Here is a 19412-nt window from a genome sequence, read left to right as displayed (position 1 = left end):
AGTTCAGAGATGTCTGTTTTCTCTAGATTGGGCTAGTCCCCAAATAACCCAGTGCTTATTGGTTATATGTGAGTTCTGAAGAGAGGAAAAAACATTCCCCAAATGGATGCTTTCCACAAATTCCTATTTGGACAGAGGATTCTACCCATGAATTGCAGTGGAGTTAGATAAGCAAGGATGCCCTCCACCCCTACCCCACTCTCCCCACAGAGCACAAGGCTATGAACCTCAGGGAGCCAGAGTTCTTTCCTCTCTGAGCAGTACGGAAAGGCCTGCAAGAGGTTCAAGGAGAGGAGAGAGGTCTGGTGGGAGCAAGTGGCAATTGTTTCATTCTTACTTTATCTTTGGTAGTATGTTTTTGTAAGGTGTGAAACACACGTGGTTTGATCTGTGGGTTTGTTAAACAAAGACACCCCAAATGAGTGCCACCAAATTGCATCTGATTCCCAAGAGAAGAAAAGGCGTCAGCTGCATTACAATCCTCAGGGTGACCAGCAGCAACCCTTAGAAAGTGAGAGCGTTCAAAGCTTTGGCAGGCCATACAGCAAAATTAAACCCTATGAACTAATTATCCACCCTCACAGAAAGGGCAGGGCTTCGTGGGAAATGCATAATCCACAGCTTGCTGTGAAATACATTCAGTAAACAGGTTTCACAATCCCAGGAAGCCAAGTGTTAGGAGCCGCGTGTGGGAAAGCTGCCCTATGGGCCAGGACTCCATAAGGTGAGCTGCAAGCAGCTAGTGGTGTGGCCTCAGAGGATCATCAGGCCCAGCAAGGGGCCAGGTGACAAAGCTGCACAGCAGGTTCTCAGCCTGTGGAACACCCTGGGAACTTTTCTCACGCTGTTGATAGGATGGGAACCTGGCACGGCCTTCATAGCCTAAATCCATTCTATGAGATGACATTTATTGGGGTTCTTGCCTGATTAATTGTAATGTGTAAAAGTAATACACATTTAATACAGTTTTTAAAATGAGAAAATAGAAGCATGACAAAAAAAATTGATGGCTAGACCATTCTATTTTCTTTAGAACATTTTTATTTTTATTGAAAAGTAGGAACACAGGGGCTGGGAACCTAGGCCTTACAGTTTTTAAAGTAACCAAGTCATCCAATCAGATTTTTTTTTTTTTTTTAATGAGCTACAGCCAAAGAATCTAAGGCCTCAAAGAAAGCAAGCAGCATGATTACTTGGAAACTGTGGTTTTCTTTTTTATTCCTGTATGGTTTGCTTTTCCAGGAGGAAAAAATACAAAAATATATATTATTATATACATGTTTTATGTATATACTTGTATACATATACATATATATATATATATATATATAATTTAAAGAGAAAGAAATTTAGGTTGGTTTCAGAAACACTTTTATTTTTTTTGATTTATTTTTATTTAAAAGTGTACTTTTATTTCCATACTTAGGAGAACTTTAAAAATTTTATTTTATTATTAATCACTACTTGCAGGTGGTCAGAATAAAAGACTCAGAAGCCCTTTTAAATATATTCCCTAATGAGAGCTCTCTAGGCAAGGAGTGAGTAGTAGCAGGGCTGGGGAGGACAGTGCCATGCAAACATAGTCATTTGGTGTCTCATGACTACACACCTTCTCCCCAAGTTCCTCAGTCTTTTCTATCAGCTGACTGATTAAAAAACGAAATCATCAAACATTTCATTTAATCATTCTACAAATTTTATCAAGTACTTGCCGTGTGGTGAGAGCTGTGCCAGGCCTGCTCTCAGATGATGGTGAGGAAGGAATCGCCTCTCTCTTCCCTTCGGCTGCTCCTTGCATGGGAACCGAAGATGCATCATAGATGCTAGCCAGGAAAGAAAGTAGTTGCATCCAAGTCCATGCAAGTCCTCCAATTCCACACACATTCCCCCATAACTGTTGGTAAAAAAAAAAATCCTTCTACACCTTAAGTATATATATGAATAGTTAGTTACAGGGAAAAAAGTGTAGATTTGGATTTGAATCCAGGATATTCATCCTTGGCTGAAATAAGAAGAGGTTTGAGATTTTGTGGCCACTTTTATATGTAAAGTCCATTAGATTGGTCAACCAGTCAGTTTTATTTATGGAGTGTCTGTAAAATGGATTCAGAATAGTAGATACAGAAAAATATTTGATCTTTCCCACTTAACTCATAACCAAAATTAATTTGAAACAAAGCCAGCAGCGTACTACAGATCAAACAAGTGACCTCCACTAATAAACAATGGCAATATTAATATTAAAGCTATTATTAAAGTGCAGACAATTTTAAGCCACATTTTAATATTATCATAAGCCTTCTAGAGGAAAGCAAGATAGGCTTAATTTCCTTTTAAAAACTTAATCAACTTCCATTATTTCTGCCAATACATGCATTATAACAAAATCACACCAAATCTTAAATTAAATACTCAGATTATCTTTTTCCAAAGAGCTATAGTCTAGGTTTCCAAATCTCACATTAAAAACTATACAGTAAAATTTAAATTTAAAAATATTTTAAGGAATAAATAAAATAATTATTAAGTATAACATAATTTTAAATATAAAAAATTTTAAATGTAACATGATATCAAATTTCCACCATCATCAGTTTTATGATACATGCTGATGGCAACTCTAAAAACTTATCTTTAAAGTATACAGCTGTCTCTCAAATTTGGATTATCACAATGCCCTCAAGGCTCACTTGTTTGTTTTATAACGTATCGGATATATGATACAAATTGGTTATATCCAGCTTTGAAATTTCCCAACCTTTTTGATGATTAAGTCATGCTGGAAAAATAAAATTAGATGACTACTAAAAATGGGTATTTGACATAGTTGCTAGCAGTTCCTTAGGGCTCTTGCCGCGTGGGTGTTGCCGCTAAGACACCCTGACACTCAGCCTGCCCGCAGGGGCCAATCATTTGCAAGATGGAATCCAAACAGCTGGCTCTGGCGTTGATGTGTACAGCGTGCTCAACATTTTCCCACATAACGTGGGAATCCCATAGGAACAAGTCCCCAGCCTGAGATTTCTTTTCATGAATCATTCTGGCATCTCAGCTCCACCACAGCCCCAGGATAGCTTGCTGTTAGCGGAGGGTTATTACAGCAGAAAGAGCAGGCATGACCTCCCTGGCCGGTTAAGTCCAAGTCAAACTGAGCAGAATGGTCACATCCTTGAGTCGCAAGACCCGTTTGCACTGCGGAACTTCGAAAGAGGCACAACTTGGCGGGTAGTCACTCTGGAACTTGGCCATCTTTTGGAAGGAAGATTCTATCATCTGATGATAAAAGGCACTGGTGCTGTGTTACAAGATATGGAACAGGATGTGTGTAAGATGAATTGAGGGTGCCCTCTCTCAGGCACCGTGACACAGGGGCCTTTGCTATCCCTGCCCTTTCTCTGTGGGGGCCAGACCTGTCCAAACAGGCCCCAGGAGCGCCTTTGTTCACAAAATCTCCCAGGGTGCTTTCCCTGATGATCAATTTACTTCAGGTTTTCACTGAGGTTACAGGAAGGGAATAAACTGCATTGCCCAATTAACTTGTACCATTAAAGCCATATTTTTTTCTGCTTTCTAAAAATAACTAACTTCTGATTTAAGGTATCACCAAAAGTTTTTACCCAGCATGACAATTAATTATGTTCTGTTCTATTTTGACCTTTGCTGTTCAAATATGTTGGTTTTCAGAATTAACACCAAATGGGGTGGGGGCTGGGGGGTGGGGAATGCCATTTTAGAACATAAAGGTAGATAACAAGCATGGCTTGAACCGGAACAAGATCCTTGACCCCTGTTATCTGACTGTGTGGGACACACCATACAAGTCCCAGTGCTTCATACCACAAACCTGCCAGTCTTGTGACAAGTACTGAGAGATGTTCACAAGTAACTTCAAGGCAAGCTCCAAGCATGGTCCTGAGTGCCTGATGCTGAAGAGACTGATGGGTGGCAAGGGTCAGATCTCCAAGAGGCACCAAGGTGACACTACAGGGAAGCAGGAAGCAGTAGTTACAAAGTACACTATCAGGAAAGAAGCTGTTTTCTTTTGTGACTCTGTCTGTGACTCCATCCTCCAACCAATGGATTAATAGTAGTTGAATAATCAATTAATAGTAGTTAATTTTTTTAAATGTTTTGCCTTTGCAAAGTTATCATTTCGGGAACTTTCCTCAAATTCTACTTTAAGCCACCTTCTTTCAATGCGTCTTCTCCTAAGAATGTAAATCAGAAGAAATCTTTCTAGGAAATACGATGAAATAATGGAGACCATACTGATCTGAGAATGGATCTTAATCCTTAGCAACTGTCCAACCTTGGGCAAATTGTCCAGCCTTTATGGACCTTAGCTTCCCATCTATATAAAGTAAGGGGTTGGATGAGGCAGTGAGGCTTCCAAGTTTCTCACTGGGTGGCTCTGTACCACCTGTGACACATTGCTTAGGATGCTTGTTAAAAGACAAATTCTAGAATATTTTAGCAGACTTAGGGAATCAGAATCTTGGGGTGGAGTCCTGGGATCTATATTTTAAACAAGGTTTCCTTCTGGGTTTTGTGCACACTAACACTTGAGGACCACTGCTCCACCACCTAGAATTGAGGATTCATTTGAAACACTTCCCACATGCCTGGGGTTTATTCTAGTCTTCAGGGTAGCTCCAGGTTTAATCTCTTCCCTACATTCCAAAACTACTGCTAACATGTGCAAGGTCTTAATCAGGAACTCATCCTTTTGGTTAAAAGGAGAATTAGCAGTCCATCTCGGTTGTAAATAATTCTACAAGGTGTTAATAGATGGACTAATACTCAACATTCTTCCTGTTGTAATGAGTAATATTGAAAAATAAATACTTTTCATGAAAAATATGGACAGTGGTCCAAAAGTTCAATGTCAGAAAAAAATACTTTGAGCTTCTTTTTAAGATAATCTTCTTGGAATTTATTTGCTATGAATAGCTATAATGTTCTCCATGAATTTTCTCCTCCTGAGAGAACCAGTGGTTCTTAATGAAGCTCAAGACTTCTCTAATATCCTCTACAGTTGAAGGAGAAACTGCATTATCTGGGGAATCAAATGTCAGAGTATGCCCCCAGAAGACCTGGAGCACTGCTACCAGCATGCGAAGCTGCCCTCAGAGTCTTTGGTTCAGTTCCTCAGTTTCTCTACATGGAGGAACTTGACTGTCTGAGATTTTGATTGTCCAGATAAAGGAGCCTTTTCTGAGATCATAGTTTCCATGGGGAGATAGGTCCACTGTTAGATGGAGACCTTAAAATTCCTTCCAAAGTAGCAACATTTTTCTGGAAGACTAAGCAAATCCTGTGAGGAAATTCCTCATCAAGTTTGTTTCTGTCAACCATGGACAGGAAGGCATAGAGACAATGCCTCCTGCAGGAGATTCTGAAGAGAAATGCATTTGTCTCCTCCACTGCTTATACTCACTCAGGCAGGTGAGGGGTGAGGGCCTCACTCGGCGCCTCCCTCACCTTGGTACTATTTAATTCAGTTCAGTAAATGTTTGGCAGAACCTATCTGAAAACCTTACCATCTGTGGTAGACAGACTCCAGAAGACCCCATGACGCCCACCTCCTAGTCTTCACTCTTTATGCAATCCCCTCTCATTACATGCAGGAGGACCTGTGACTTCCTTCAAACCAACAGAATACAGCAAAGGTAATGGTATGTCACTTACAGTACATTGTATAGGACTCCATCTTGCAAGCTGACTCACTCTAGAAACTATCCTTGCAGGCTTGATGAAGAAAACAACCTTGTTGAGTAACCCATGTGGCAAGGAGCTGAGGGCCACCTCTGGCTGGCACCCATCAGAAAACCGAAGCTCTCAGTTCTATGATTACAACTGACTGAAAGCTACCAACAACCATGCTGGTGGGGAAGCAGATCCTTCCCCAGCCAAACCCCAGATGAGACCTTATCCCTCGCCAACACCTTTGTTGTGCCTTTGTGAGACTCTGAACAGAGGACCTGGCCAAACTGTGCTTGGACTCCTGATCCACAGAGACTGTGAGGTAACAAATGTCATTTTAAGCCACTAAGTTTGTGGTAATTTGTTGTGCAGCAAACAAAACTAGTATACCTTCTGTCTTTAAAATTCATTTTTCTTTTTTCTTTTTTTATTCAGTAAGTTAGAGTAGCTACTCAATACATGAAAAACACCTTGGGCTAAAAATGTTAACACAAACAAAAATGTATGACTTTGTCTGGTGGAAATCTACTCATGAGACTGAATGCAAAGGAAGGACGTGAGATCCCACAAGTCTGCGGATAAGGGGAACTGGAGTGTAGAAGAGGGTGGGCACTTGCCCAGCCAGCATAGCTGGGGAAAGCAACATGAAGAAGGGTACTAGGGGTTGGGGAGATTTTGGAGGTATAATTGAAACTGATTTTTTAAAGGGGGCTGGAGCTGGAATATACAACATAAACAGTTCTATTTTTCCAGTCTCTGAGTTCAAGAATACTCTTGCAGGAGTTGGCAAACTACAACCCACCCACCAAATCTGGCCAAATGCCTGTGTTCATAAGTAAAGTTTTATTGGAACACAGCCATGCCCATTCGCTTACATATCATCTATGGCTGCTTTCTCACTACAACTGCAGAGCTCCAACAGAGCTCCAACAATAGTTCCAACAGAGAACATATGGACCACAAAGTCTAAATCATTTAGTAACTGCTCCTTTACAGAAAAAGTTTGCTGATTCCTGGAATCTCTCTTTCCTATCTCTTCCCAAAATTTATTTGTAATTTCCTGATTTCCATTTGTAAACCCCAGCCCCACTTAAAATTTCAATCTTAAACCCAGTTTAAATCTCCTTTCCTGCCCAGTCTACAAGGTAAGGTCAAGTGAGACTCTGACTTCTTGGAGCAGAGGAAAGGTGATACTGTTGCTCTGAGAGGACACCTTCCTGTGTCTTCAAAAACTATCTCCTTCAGTTTGTGATGAGAAGGTTGAAGAAACAGACAAAATTCTCATTGTTTATATCTGGGCAAAGTAAATTGGAAACCTGGAAAGGATTGACCATTCTAGATGCCATCTGTGCCCAGATGCTTCTCAAACTAATGCTGACCAGTTACTATGCCCTCTGACTTCCAAATACTGCCCCTTTGGGGAGTGATGGAGTGGCCCTTTGAACAACTTCATGGGGTATCTCCCTGTATGTTCCCCCAAATAGACGTTCCTGCTACAACTTGACCTTCTCCTTCCTGTGAGCTCCCCCCACCAGACTTCCATGAGGTTGGCATCTTCCCACCAGTGGGCATCCTTTCTGGACTCCACTGTGCATTTGAGACATTAAACAGAATATGGATGGCTTCTGAACCAACCTCTCCCCACCCACCAACATTTCTCTCCAACCCAGATAGGCATCTAGAAAGCTTACACCTAAGCAGACATTGAATTGGGAAATAAAATGGCAGTCTGGACTTTTTGTAAAATCCCTAATCTCCCACTTGTCTAGGAAGAGGAGGAGGAAGAGGTATTCTAGGAAGGAAAGCAAGTAATCTTTTGTTACAAATGTCCCCCTTTCCCTATAACCTATGACCCCATAATAATGATTTTCTCATCTCTCTCTATCCCAACCACCCAGTCATTTTATATCAACTGAGGAGAAAAAAGTGGGCAGAAATGGTGGTAGGAGAGGTAGTCTTCCCCCACGTAGTAACGCCGGTACATGTGTTTGGCCTACTTAGAAGTTTTGCTCTAACTAGACTGCAGAAGTAATTAATGAGCCTTAGTGCCCATTCAACAACCTGCTACTGGAAGGTGGGAGAAGAAGAGCATCTGATACACTCCAGCAAGCATTCAGATAACTCAAAGATGTTTCAGACAAAAATATTTGAAGGTTAAATCAAAAAGGAGCATATCATACAGGAACTCAGTCCCATTAATTGAGATAACTAGGATAAGGGTTCTTATAGTAGTATTATTGACATTTTAGACAAGAGAATTCTTTTTTGTGGGCATTAAAGGATCACCCCTCCCAAGTTGTGACAACCAAAGAGTCTCCAGACATAGCCAAATGTTTCTGAGGTGAGCAATAGGGGCATGGTTAAGAATGATATGCTAAGGGGGAGGAGCAGGATGGTGGAGGAATAGGAGACCTAAATTTCATCTGATGCCAGGAATTCAGCTAGATAGGGATCAAACCCTTCTGAACACCTACGAACTCAACAGGAGATCGAAGTAAAGAATAGCAGCAACTCTCTGAACAGAAAAGCGACCACTTTCTGGAAGGTAGGACATGCGGAGAAGTGAATCTGAGGTGATATTGGGAAAGATAGATGGTGGAGGAGGGGGCCTCCATCAGCCATTACCAGCAAGTGATAGAGCCATGGAGCACAAAATCAGAAATTTTAGAAGTTGGCTCTGCTGAGGGACGTCGCTCCAGTGGCTAAGAGAGGGGTGGAACCCTCGCTGGGACAGTGTGGTCTCAGGACCCTCAAGGTCACAGAAAGACCGGGGGTGCCTGAGCACGGCAGAACTCCCAGGTACCAGAGCGGGGAAGACGGCTGCAGAGACGGAGCCAAGGAGTGGGCTCTCAGCTCGGGGTTGCCATAAACTGCGATCCGCGGCACAGTCGGGCCACTGCTCTTCCAGCAGGGACCCAACAAGCGGCAGATCCGGGGATACTCCCCTTCCTCCCCTGGAAGGAGCAGTGTGGGAGCACACTGCAGGAATCTGCTGGGTTTGGAGACTCCACACAGGGTCGGGTGCCAGAGATAGAAATGCTGGGTCACAGGCTGGTTGAGCACGGAGTGAAGCCAGAGACTGGGAAGACGGGAGTGACTGACTACTTTTCTCTGGGGGCTCACTGAGGAGTGGGGCCTGAGTTCTTGGCTCCTCCGGGCAGAGATTGGGAGCCTGCCACTTTCACTTTCATCCTCCAAAGCTGTACGGAAAGCTTCCAGGAAACAAAAGCTCCCAAGAGCAAATCAGAGCAGATTACTTAGCCCAGCCCCCCGGCAAGGGGGGGGACAATTCCGCCTCCAGCAAAGACATTTGAGAACCACTGCAACAGGCCCCTCCCCCAGAAGATCAGCAAGAACCGCCAGCCAAGACCAACTTTACCCATAAATGATAATGGCAGAACTCCAGCACTAGGGGAATACTGCACGTAGAATTCATGGCTTCTTTCCCATGATTCTTTTTTTTTTTAAAGATTTTATTTATTTATTTATTTGACAGATAGAGACATAGCGAGAGAGGGAACACAAGCAGGGGGAGTGGGAGAGGGAGAAACAGGCTTCCCACAGAGTAGGGAGCCTGATGCAGGGCTCGATCCCAGGACCCTGGGACCATGACATGAGCCAAAGGCAGACGCTTAACAACTGAGCCACCCAGGCACCCCTCCCATGATTCTTTAGACTTTCAAAGTTAATTTTTTAAATTTTCTTTTCTTTTTTTTTAATTTTTCTTTTTCCCTTTTTCAACCAACATCTTTTCAATCCCTCTTTTAAAAAATCTTTTTTATGTTTCATTTTTAGAGTCATATTCTATCTCTTCATAGTAGTTAACCTTATTTTTGGTATATATATAACATATATATATTATATATATAGTTCTCTCTTTAAAATTTTGGGATACAGCTTCTTCTAAAGACCAAAATATACCCTAAATCTCTAGTGTATAGCTTTGTTTTAGTCTCCTGCCTGATCACATTCTCTCCCTTTTTTTTTTAAATACTCTTCTTTCTTTCTTCTTTCAACAACTTCTTAACTTAATTCCTTTTACAAATCTTTTATAATTTTCAACTTTACAGTCATATTCCATCCCTTCATATTTACACTTATTTTTGTACATATATAAGTTTTTCTTTCTTTAAAATTTTCAGAGGCGCTTTCTTCCAACAAACAAAAATACACCCAAAATCTAGTGTGTGGCACTGCTCTATGCACCAGCGTGATCATATTTGACCATATTCTGATTTTTTATTTCTTTGTTTGTTTATCCTTTTCTTTCTTTTTCTTTTTCTTTTTTTTTTTTTCTATTTTCTTTCTCTCTCTTTCTTTTCCCCTGGTTTCAGGTCTCTTGTGATTTGTTCAGTATATATTTTTGTGGGGTCATTGTTACCCTGCTAGCATTTTGTTCTCTCATTTGTGTATTCTCCACTGGACAAGATAACAAGATGGAAAAAATCACCTCAAAAAAAAGAACAAGAGGCAGTACTGACTGCAAGGGACCTAATCAATATGGACATTAGTAAGATATCAGAACTAGAGTTCAGAATGACGATTTTAGGGGCGCCTGTGTGGCTCAGTCATTAAGCATCTGCCTTCGGCTCAGGTCATGGTCCCAGAGTCCTGGGATCGAGCCCCGTGTCCGGCTCCCCGCTCGGCAGGAAGCCTGCCTCTCCCCCCTCCACTCCCCCTGCCTGTACTTCTCTCTCACTGTGTCTCTCTCTGTCAAATAAATAAATAAAATCTTTAAAAAAAAAAAAAAAGAATGACGATTTTAAAGATACTAGCTGGCCTTGAAAAAAGCATGGAAGATATTAGAGAAACCCTTTCTGGAGAAATAAAAGAGCTAAAATCTAATCAAGTCAAAATCAAAAAGGCTATTAATGAGGCGCAATCAAAAATGGAGGCTCTAACTGCTAGGATAAATGAGGCAGAAGAGAGAATTAGTGATAGAGAAGACCAAATGATGGAAAATAAAGAAGCTGAGAAAAAGAGAGATGAACAACTACTGGATCACGAGGGCAGAATTTGAGAGATAAGAGATACCATAAGATGAAACAACATTAGAATAATTGGGATCCCAGAAGAAGAAGAAAGAGAGAGAGAGGCAGAAAGTATATTGGAGCAAATTATAGCAGAGAACTTCCCTAATTTGGGGAAGGAAACAGGCATCAAAATCCAGGAGGCACAGAGAACCCCTCTCAAAATCAATAAAAATAGGTCAACACCCCAACATCTAACAGTAAAACTTATGAGTCTCAGAGACAAAGAGAAAATCCTGAAAGCAGATCAGGACAAGAGATCTGTAACCTACAATGGTAGAAACATTAGATTGGCAACAGACCTATGCACAGAGACCTGTCCAGCCAGAAAGGACTGGCATGATATATTCAGATCACTAAATGAGAAAAATAGGCAGCCAAGAATACTATATCCAGCTAAGTTGTCATTGAAAATAGAAGGACAGATAAAAAGCTTCCAGGACAAACAAAAACTAAAGGAATTTGCAAACACAAAACCAGCCCTACAAGAAATATTGAAAGGGGTCCTCTAAGCAAAGAGAGAGCCTAAAAGCTACATAGACCAGAAAGGAACACAGGCAAAATACAGTTAACAATCACCTGACAGGCAATACAATGGCACTAAATTCATTATCTTTCAATAGTTACCCTGAATGTAAATGGGCTAAATGCCCCAATCAAAACACCCAGGTTATCAGATTGGATTAAAAAACAAGACCCATCTATATGCTGTCTGCAAGAGACTCATTTTAGACCCAAGGACACCCCCAGATTGAAAGTGAGGGGGTGGAAAACCATTTACCATGCTGATAGACACCAAAAGAAAGCTGGGGTGGCAATCCTTATATCAGACAAATTAGATTTTAAACCAAAGACTGTAATAAGAGATGAGGAAGGACACTATATCCTACTTAAAGGGTCTGTCCAACAAGAAGATCTAACAATTGTAAATATCTATGCCCCTAACATGGGAGCAGCCACTTATATAAGCCAATTAATAACAAAAGCAAAGAAACACATTGAAAACAATACAATAACAATGGGGGGCTTTAACACCCCCCCTCACTGAAATGGATAGATCATCTAAGCAAAAGAGCAACAAGGAAATAAAGACTTTAAAGGACACAGTGAACCAAATGGACTTCACAGATATATTGAGAACATTCCATCCGAAAGCAATGGAATACACATTCTTCTCTAGTGCCCATGGAACATTCTCCAGAATAGATCACATCCTAGGTCACAAATCAGGTCTCAACCAGTACCAAAAGATTGGGATCATTCCCTGCCTATTTTCAGACCACAATGCTTTGAAACTAGAACTCAATCACAAGAGGAAAGTCAGAAAGAACTCAAATCTATGGAGGCTAAAGAGCATCCTACTAAAGAATGAATGGCTCAATGAGGAAATTAAAGAAGAATTTAAAAAATTCATGGAAACCAATGAAAATGAAAATACAACTGTTCAAAATCTTTGGGATGCAGCAAAGGCAGTCCTAAGAGCAAAGTATATAGCAATACAAGCCTTTCTCAAGAAACAAGAAAGGTCTCAAATACACAACCTAACCCTACATCTAAAGGAGCTGCAGAAAGAACAGCAAAAAAAAAAGCCTAAACCCAGCAGAAGAAGAGAAATAATAAAGATCAGAGCAGAAATCAATGAAATAGAAACCAGAAGAAGAGTAGAACAGATCAATGAAACTAGGAGCAGGTTCTTTGAAAGAATTAACAAGATTGATAAACCCCTGGCCAGACTTATCAAAAAGAAAAGAGAAATGACACAAATTAAAAAAGCCATGAATGAAAGAGGAGAGATCACAACCAACACCAAAGAAAAGCAAACAATTATAAGAACATATTATGAGCAACTATATGCCAGCATATTAGATAATCTAGAAGAAATGGATGCATTCCTAGAGATGTATTAACTACCAAAACTGAAACAGGAAGAAATAGAAAACCTGAACAGACCTATAACCACTAAGGATATTGAAGCAGTCATCAAAAATCTCCCAACAAACAAAAGCCCAGGGCCAGATGGCTTCCCAGGGGAATTCTACCAAACATTTAAAGAAGAATTAATACCTATTCTTCTGAAATTGTTCCGAAAAATAGAAATGGAAGGAAAACTTCCAAACTCGTTTTATGAGGCCACCATTCCCTTGATCCCCAAACCATTCAAAGACCCCATCAGAAAGGAGAATTATAGACCAATATCCCTGATGAACATGGATGCAAAAATTCTCACCAAAATACTAGCCAATAGGATCCAACAGTACAGTAAAAGGATTATTCACCACAACCAAGTGGGATTTATCCCTGGGCTGCAAGGTTGGTTCAACATCCACAAATCAATCAATGTGATACAATACATTAATAAAAGAAAGAACAAGAACCATATGATCCTCTCAATAGATGCAGAAAAAGCATTTGACAAAGTACAGCATCCTTTCTTGATCAAAACTCTTCAGAGTATAGGCATAGAGGGTACATACCTCAAATTCATAAAAGCCATCTATGAAAAACCCACAGCAAATATCATTCTCAATGGGGAAAAACTGAGAGCTTTCCCCCTAAGGTCAGGAACATGGTACGGATGTCCACTTATCACCACTGCTATTCAACATAGTCCTAGAAGTCGTAGCCACAGTAATCAGACAACAAAAAGAAATAAAAGGCATCCGAATCAGCAAAGAAGTCATCAAACTCTCATTCTTTGCAGATGATATGATACTTTATGTGGAAAACCCAAAGGACTCCCCCCCAAAACTGCTAGAACTCATACAGGAATTCAGTAAAGAGGCAGGATATAAATTTAATGCACAGAAGTCAGTGGCATTCCTATACACCAACAACAAAACAGAAGAAAGTGAAATTAACAAGTCGATCCCATTTACAATTGCACCCCAAACCAGAAGATACCTAGGAATAAATCTAACCAAAGAGGCAAAGAATCTGTACTCAGAAAACTATAAAATACTCAGGAAAGAAATTGAGGAAGACACAAAGAAATGGAAAAACGTTCCATGCTCATGGATTGGAAGAACAAATATTGTGAAGATGTCAATGCTACCTAGAGCCATCTACACATTTAATGCAATCCCTATCAAAATACCATCCACTTTTTTCAAAGAAATGGAGCAAATAATCCTAAAATTTGTATGGAACCAGAAAAGACCCCAAATAGTCAGAGGAATGTTGAAAAAGAAAAGCAAAGCTGGTGGCATCACAATTCTGGACTTCCAGCTCTATTACAAAGCTGTCATCATCAAGACAGTATGGTACTGGCACAAAAACAGACACATAGATCCATGGAACAGAATAGGGAGCCCAGAAATGGACTCTCAACTCTATGGTCAGCTAATCTTCGACAAAGCAGGAAAGAATGTCCAGTGGAAAAAACACAGTCTTGAAGACATTTGTTGAAGACAAATGGTGTTGGGAAAATTGGACAGCCACATGCAGAAGAATGAAACTGGACCATTTCCTTACACCACACACAAAAATAGACTCCAAATGGTTGGAAGACCTAAATGTGAGACAGGAGTCCATCACAATCCTAAAGGAGAACACAAGCAGCAACCTCTTTGACCTCAGCTGCTGCAACTTTTTCCTAGAAACATTGCCAAAGGCAAGGGAAGCAAGGGCAAAAATGAACTATTGGGACTTCATCAAGATAAGAAGCTTTTGCACAACAAAGGAAACAGTCAACAAAACCAAAAGACAAAAAAAGAAATAAAAGATATTTTATTTGGGAGAAGATATTTGCAAGTGACATATCAGATAAAGGGCCAGTATCCAAAATCTATAAAGAACTTATCAAACTCAACACCCAAAGAACAAATGATCCAATCAAGAAATAGGCAGAAGACATGAACAGACATTTTTCCAAAGAAGACATCCAAATGGCCAACAGACACATGAAAAAGTGCTCAACTTCACTCAGCACCTCCATCAGGGAAATCCAAATCAAAACCTCAATGAGATACCACCTCACACCAGTCAGAATGGCTAAAATTAACAAGTCAAGAAATGACAGATGTTGGCGGGGATGCAGAGAAAGGGGAACCCTCCTACACTGTTGGTGGGAATGCAAGCTGGTGTAGCCCTCTGGAAAACAGTATGGAGGTTCCTCAAAAAGTTGAAAATAGAGCTACCGTACGACCCAGCAATTGTACTACTGGGTATTTACTCCAAAGATACAAATATAGTGATCTGAAGGGGTACGTGCACCCCGATGTTTATAGCAGCAATGTCCACAATAGCCAAACTATGGAAAGAGCCAAGATGTCCATGGACAAATGAATGGATAAAGAAGATGTGGTGTATATATACAATGGAATATTATGCAGTCATCAAAAGGAATGAAATCTTGCCATTTGCAAGGATGTGGTTGGAACTAGGGGGTATTATGCTGAGCAAAATAAGTCAATCAGAGAAAGACATGTATCATATGACCTCACTGATATGAGGAATTCTTAATCTCAGGAAACAAACTGAGGGTTGCTGGAATGGTGGGGGTAGGAGGGATGGGATGGCTTGGGTGATAGATACTGGGGAGGGTATGTGCTTTGGTGAGCATTGTGAATTGTGTAAGACTGTTCAATCACAGACCTGTACCTCTGAAGCAAATAATACATTATATGTTAAAAGACCAAAAAAAGAAGATAGCAAGTAGGGAAAAATGAAGGGGGGGAATCAGAGGAGGATTCATCAAACCATGAGAGATTATGGACTCTGAGAAACAAACTGAGGGTCCTAGAGGGGAGGGGGGTGGGGGGATGGGTTAGCCTGGTGATGGGTATTAAAGAGGGCACATAATGAATGGAGCACTGGGTGTTATATGCAAACAATGGATCATGGAACACTACATCAAAAACTAATGATGTAATGTATGGTGATTAACATAACATAATAATAAAAAAAGAATGATATGCTAAGCACATGACTGGTGAACCGGCCAACATCAAATGGGTATATGGTAAGAAGGAGAATTATTGGTTTGTTTATTTACTTTGTGACCATTACTTAAAGGATATTTTCATGTAGTCAAACTAATTCTTATGAAAATAAAAGATTATCCTGAAAGTCGTCTACAAATTATTACCCTAGCAGAAGGGCTGGAGGTATACATTCAATAAATGATTTCACACTATTTCTATGGATTCATACATCATGTCTTCTAGCAGAAACGACAGGCACACCTCATTTTATTGTGCTTGCCTTATTGCACTTTGTAGATATTGTACTTTTTACAAATTGAAGTTTGTGGCAATCCTGTCTCCAGCAAGTCTATCATTGCAATAGCATTTGCTCATTTTGTGTCTCTGTGTCACGTTTTGATAATTTTCACAGTATCTCAAACTCATTGTTATTATATATTATACATTATTATATCTGTTATGGTGATCCATGATCTTTGATGTTACTGTTGTAATTATTTCAGGGTGTCATGAACTCTACCATAATAAGATGGTGAACTTAATCGATAAATATTGTATATGTGCTGACTGCTCCATCGACCAGCCATCCCCCCATCTCTCTCCCTCTCTTGGACTGTCTCTATTTCCTGAGATACAACAATATTGAAATTAAGCCAATTAATAATTCTACAATGCTTCTAAGTGTTCAAGTGAAAAGACTCACATGTCTCTCACTTTAAATCAAAAGCTAGAAATGATTAAACTTAGTGAGGAAGGCAGGTAAGAAGCCAACCGAGGCTCAAAGCTAGGCCTCTTGTGCCACACAGTTAGCCAACATGTGAATGCAAAGGAAAAATTCTTGAAGGAAATTGAAAGTGTTACTTCAGTAAACACATGAATGATAAGAAAGCAAAAAGCCTTATTGCTAATATAGAGAAAGCTGCAGTGGTCTGGATAGAAGATCAAACCAACCACAACACTCCCTTAGGCCCAAGCCTAATTCAGAGCAAGGCCCTAACTCTCTTCAGTTCTGTGGAGGCTGAGAGATGTGAGGAAGCTTCAGAAGAAAAGTTTAAAGCTAGCAGGTTCATGAGGTTTAAGGAAAGAAGCCATCTTCATAATATAAAAGTGCAAAGTAAAGCAGTAACTGCTGATGCAGAAGCTGAGCAAGTTATCCAGATGATCTAGCTCAGATAATTAATGATCTACTTACACTAAACAGATTTTCAATATAGACAAAACAGCTTTATATTTATATTGGAAGATGGCATCTAGAAGTTTCATAGCTACAGAGATGTCAATGCCTAGCTTCAAAGGACAGGTTGACTTGTTACAGGCTAATGCAGCTGGTGACTTTAAGCTGAAACAAATATTCATTTACCATTCTGAACACACTAAGTTCTTCAAAATTATGCTAAATCTACTCTGTCTATGCTCTAGAAATAGAACAACAAAGCTTGGATTGCAACACATCTGTTTACAATGTGGTTTACTGACTATTTTAAGACCATTGTTGAGACCTACTGCTCAGAATTAAAAAAGTCCTTTCAAAATATTCCTGCTTAGTAACAATGCACCTGGTCACTGAAGAACTCTGATGGAGTTGTACAATGAGATTCGTGTTGTTTTCATGCCTGCTAACACAGTATCTATTCTGCAGTCGACGGATAAAAGACAAATTTCAACTTTAAAGTCCTATTATTTAAGAAACACATTTCATAAGGTTATAGCTGCAGATAGTGATTTCTCTGATGGATCTGGACAAAGTAAGTTGGAAACTTTCTGGAAAGGATTGACCATTCTAGATGCCATTAAGGACATTTGTGATTCATGGGAAAAGAGAGGTCAAAATATCACATGAATAGGAGTCTGGAAGAAGTGGATTCCAACCCTCATGGATGACTTGGAGGGGCTCAGAACTTCAGTGGAGGAAGTGGCTGCAGATGTGGTAGAAATAGCAAGAGAACTAGAAGTGGAGCCTGAAGATGTAACTGAATTGCTACATCTCATGATAAAACTTGAACAGATAAGGAGTTGCTTCTTATAGATAAGCAAAGAAAGTATGTTCTTGAGAAGGAATCTACACCTGATGAAGATGTTGTGAAGATTGTTGAAGTGACAACAAAGGACTTAGAATACTATATACTCTTAGTTAATAAAGCAATGGTGGGGTTTGAGAGGATTGACTTCAATTTTGAAAGAAATTCTGCTGTGGTAAAATGATAAAAAACAGCATCTCATGCTACAGAGAAATTGTTCATGAAAGGAAGAGTCAAATGATGTGGCAAACTTCATTGTCTTATTTTAAGGAATTGCCACAGCTACCCAGCCTTCAGTAAGCACCATCCCAATCAGTCAGCAGCCATCAACATCAAGGCAGGGCCCGCCACCAGCCAAAAGATTATAACTCGCTGAAAGCTCAGATGATGGCTAGCATTTTTAGCAATAAAGCATTTTTAAATTAAGATTGAAGTTAAGCATTTTTTAGACAAAATATTATTTCACACCTAATAGACTACAATATAGTGTAAACACAACCTTATATGCACTGGGACACCAAAAAAATTCATTGTTGTACTTGCTTTATTATGGTGGTCTGGAATTAGACCCAACAATATCTCTAAGGTATGCCTATAATTTCTATAATCAGTTTTTTTATTTTTTAATTAATTAATTAATTTATTTATTTATTTATTTATTTATTTATTTATAATTTTATTATGTTAGTCACCATACAATACATCATTAGTTTTCTATGTAGTGATCCACGATCCATTGTTTTCATATAACACCCACTGCTCCATGCAGTACGTGCCCACCTTAATACCCATCACCAGGCTAACCCATCTCCCCTCCCCTCTCCCCTCTAAAACCCTGTTTGTTTCTCAGAGTCCATAGTCTCTCATGGTTCATCTCCCCCTCCGATTTCCCTCACCTTCATTTTTCCCTTCCTTCTCCTAATGTCCTCCATGCTATTCCTTATGTTCCACAAATAAGTGAAACCATAGGATAATTGACTTTCTCTGCTTGACTTATTTCACTTAGCATAATCTCCTCCAGTCCCATCCATGTTGATGTAAAAGTTGGGTATTCATCCTCTCTGATGGCTGAGTAATATTCCATTGTATATATGGACCACATCTTCTTTATCCATTCATCTGTTGAAGGGCATCTCAGCTCTTTCCACAGTTTGGCTTTTGCAGACATTGCTGCTATGAACATTGGGATGCATATGGCCCTTCTTTTCACTACATCTGTGTCTTTGGGATAAATACCCAGGAGTGCAATTGCTGGGTCATAGGGTAGCTCTATTTTTAAATTTTTGAGGAACCTCCACACTGTTTTCCAAGCTGGCTGTACCAACTTGCATTCCCACCAACAGTGTAAGAGGGTTCCCCTTTCTCCACAACCTCTCCAACATTTGTTGTTTCTCTCCCTGTCCATTTTTGCCATTCTAACTGGTGTAAGGTGGTATCTCAATGTTGTTTTGATTTGAATTTCCCCGATGGCTAATGATGATGAACATTTTTTCATGTGTCTGTTAGCCATTTGTATGTCTTCACAGAAGTGTTTTTTCATATCTTCTGCCCATTTTTTGACGTGATTATTTGTTTTTTGGGTGTTCAGTTTGAGAAGTTCTTTATAGATCTTGGATACCAGCCCTTTATCTGTAGTGTCATTTGCGAATATCTTCTCCCATTCTGTGGGTTGCCTCTTTGTTTTGTTGACTGTTTCCTTTGCTGTGCAGAAGCTTTTTATCTTGATGAAGTCCCAAAAG

General features: G+C 39.9%; 1 pseudogene; it reads left to right on the top strand.

The window, feature by feature from the left end:
* Window positions 1-16319: 16319 nt before the first annotated feature.
* Window positions 16320-18068, top strand: LOC118015362 (annotated as a pseudogene).
* Window positions 18069-19412: the final 1344 nt, after the last annotated feature.

Source organism: Mirounga leonina, unplaced genomic scaffold, assembly GCF_011800145.1.
Source record: "Mirounga leonina isolate KUSES-001 unplaced genomic scaffold, KU_Mleo_1.0 Mir_165, whole genome shotgun sequence".
NCBI classification, from domain to species: domain Eukaryota; kingdom Metazoa; phylum Chordata; class Mammalia; order Carnivora; family Phocidae; genus Mirounga; species Mirounga leonina.
Note: the sequence above shows the minus strand (reverse complement) of the source record. Positions and strands in the feature narration are given on the sequence as shown.